Source organism: Gossypium hirsutum, chromosome A01, assembly GCF_007990345.1.
Source record: "Gossypium hirsutum isolate 1008001.06 chromosome A01, Gossypium_hirsutum_v2.1, whole genome shotgun sequence".
NCBI lineage: Eukaryota > Viridiplantae > Streptophyta > Magnoliopsida > Malvales > Malvaceae > Gossypium > Gossypium hirsutum.
The window spans coordinates 105,122,435-105,125,913 of record NC_053424.1 but is presented as its reverse complement, the minus strand read 5'-3'; the positions used below and the strand labels follow the sequence as shown (position 1 = coordinate 105,125,913).

The 3,479-nt window shown below is 33.5% G+C and overlaps 1 non-coding gene across 1 annotated transcript; it reads right to left on the bottom strand.

The window, feature by feature from the left end:
• Nucleotides 1–3,119: 3,119 nt before the first annotated feature.
• Nucleotides 3,120–3,226, bottom strand: LOC121207542 (small nucleolar RNA R71). Its single transcript, XR_005902615.1, has one exon. It is a non-coding gene; the product is annotated as a small nucleolar RNA R71 (small nucleolar RNA).
• Nucleotides 3,227–3,479: the final 253 nt, after the last annotated feature.

Genomic DNA, 3,479 nt, shown 5'->3' with positions numbered 1-3,479 from the left:
ACACAAGTCACTTATCAAGCATTATCATTTTCGACTCAATAGCTACATACAAGAGCATGATATTGATTTGCTTAAAACATGATCTAATCGAATCATAATCTAAGTTCCATTACTCGAAAACTTACCTCGGATGTTGTCGAACGATTTCGACGGCTATTCGATCACTTTTTCCTTTCCCTTATCCAACTTTGGTCCTCTAAGCTCTTGAGCTAATTCAAACAAATTTAACTTATTAAAGTCTCATTATGCTAGCTTATGGCCGAATATGACAATGAATTTGATAGGTCATATGGCCACCTTTAGCTCAAATACAAAATGGTCATACGCATTTTTAATCACATTAAGCAATTTAATACCATTAATCTAACATTTCCTCATGTGCACCTTTATGACCGAATACACATATCATTAACCCAATATCAATTAACCAAGCACTTTAACAATTTCTCTTTAACTATACACAAATTCGGCAATGACAAAGACAATTTAGCAAACCTTTAAACTTTTACTTATCACCTCAAGCCGAACCATCAAAATGAACTAATTATAATTACATAGGTACTACCAAAGCCGAAACCTATGCATACTATTATTCTTTATGCCCAAACCAAAGACCACATTCGGCACTTTCATCCACCATTCTATCAAGCATGTAATATTCAAACACAACCAAACTCACATTCGGCCCTAGCTCATAACAAGGTAGCTGATTCTTTTCCCTTAGTATCTAATGCTCACCTATGATTCTTTTTATAGTTCAAACACTCATCTATCATCATTCACCTAACTTGACATGAAACAACAAAACTCACCATTTCTCATCCAAATAACATGAACAACAACCATTTCTTGAACATTTTCTCATGACCGATTGCTCATGTTACCAACAAGATTCAAAATTTGAACATGGGCTAACTAAGGGACTTAGTAACTAGCTTAATACATTCAACAATTTCAAAAGCTACCATGAATTACATACCTTATTCAAGACTAGAAGCAGTGGCTGAATATTTTACTTCCCTTTCCACCTTATTCTTAGCATTTTCGGCCAAGGATGTTAGAAGATGAACATTTTTTTTTCTTTGTTTTCTTCCTTCAATTCACGGCAATGGAGGGGGGCATGGATGAGACAACTTTGTTTTCATCACCCCTCCCTTTTCATTACTTAATTACTAACCTTTTATTTTATTCTTTCTAACATAAAACACTAACACAACATGTTCACAACATGTTTCACCCCATAGCATGGCCGACCACTAGCTCAAATTTTGGGTAATTTGACATGCAAACCCATCATTTTCATAACATGCATTAATAGGCCACTTCACATTTGCCTAGCACATTTCTAAATTTTCTCACATAAGTTCTATTTAATAAAATTCACTTACAATTAACAAAATTCAAACATGAAATTTTCACACATGCATATATACATATAATAAGCATCAACTATGACGGTTAATTATTTTTATGACTCGGTTTAGTGGTCCCGAAACCACTTTCCGACTAGGGTCAATTTAGGGCTGTCACAGTTTTAGCATCTTATCTTCTTTAGAGAAGTGAAACTCAAACGGATACAGCTGATGGTCCAACTACATAACTTTTTCTTTTTATTATTTTTATGGTCGTGCCTCGTGGCATGGCAGCACCAGTACCATTGAAATGGTTCGTCAGTAGAGATGTTTCTACGGGTGCCCCTTTTTCCAATGGTACTATAATTCCTATTCCTATCTCTTCATTCCCTCTTTTGGTCTATCTACATTCCAAAAAAATTCATACGCTCCATGGACAGATCAAAAAGTGGAGTCTTGGTCAGAGCAAGCCTCCCTATTCTATTACCATACATAATTGTGAGAAGCTCGTCCGATACTAGAGTTAGAAACGCCTTATTTCGTTTCGTTCCTGATCTTCATTTTCTTATTCTCGAATCCTACCAGATTAGAGTCAAATCTAATAGGGGAATCTATAAATCGAGTTAATGCAATAATAGGGGTTCTAATTAGACAGAAATTTCAATTAATCAACCTAAGGTCAATTGCTCTTACTCAAAAGAAATATTAGCATAATTTAGGAAATTCTACAGATCAAGATACTAAATGAAGAAATTGCATAGTTTAGATTGATAATGGTAGATGAAATCTAGGTGAATTCTTTCCTAATTATTGTTTTGCTTCATGGTCTTTAATTGTTTATTTTCCTTAATTGTTCCTTGTATTGTTCGTAGTTAATTAATTTCGTTAATTTTAGTTTTAATTAACCGCTTGAATTTATCTATTTAATAATAAAAAGATGGTAATTATTAGTACTTTTAGTCTTCATGGGAGTGATATATATGCTCATGGTAGCTATACTATTAAGTGATAGGTGCACTTCCCTTAGTCATATTTTTAGTTGGTCTCGTGGACATTAACTTTTTGGCGCTGTTACCAGGGACTAAAATATTTAGAAAACTTTATTTCTATTAATTTAGCCGTTTTATTTTTATTTTAATATTTTTTAAATTTAATTTTTACATTCTAATTTATCGTTAGCTTGATTCTGACAGGTTCTTTTGCTTTATGACTAGTGGAAACCTATTGGAACCATTAGTTTATGATATTGAGACCGAGAAAATTGCTCACAAAAATAGGAGAGAAGTTAGAGAAGCAATGCAAGGTCAACAATTTTTAATATATGATCAAAAGGAAAATGATATTATTGTTGAGAGGGATGATAATCAAAATAATTAGTAGCCCTTTACACCTCTTGCTCCTTGTACTATGTTTGATTATGCTAAGCCTATTCTGATTGGGGCCGAATCAAGTATCATCAGACTGACTATTGTTTCAAACCATTTTGAGCTAAAGCCGAACACAATTCAGATGATACAATGGTATGTTTAGTTTGATAAGTTGCAAGATGAAGATCCAAATGCTCATTTGGCTAACTTTCTAGAGATTTGTGACACATTCAAGATTCATGGCGTTGCTGATGATACCATACATTTAAGGTTGTTCCCATTCTCTTTGAAGAGCAAGGCAACACAATGGTTAAATTCACTTCCACGAGGTTATATCATGACTTTGGATCAAATGATTGAGAAGATTCTGTTAAAGTATTTCCCACCAAATAAAATAGCTAACTTGAGGAAGGATATCTCTTCTTTTTCTCAAATTGAGTTGGAGACATTATATGATGCATGAGAGAGATTTAAAGATCTTTTGAGAAGATACCCTCATCATAGGTTACCTTTGTGGATATGAGTTCAAACCTTTTACAATGGTTTAAATCCCTCTACTAGGTAACTGATTGATACAATAGCTAACGGAACATTGAATAATAAGACATCTGAGGAAGCTCAAGAATTTATTAAGGAGATGACACTGAATAACTATGACAGCTCGATTTTTACCCTAGTCAGAACGGTGGTTTCGGGACCACGAATCCGAGTAAAAAAAGTTATTATTTATTTATTATTTATCTATATTTTGAATGCATGA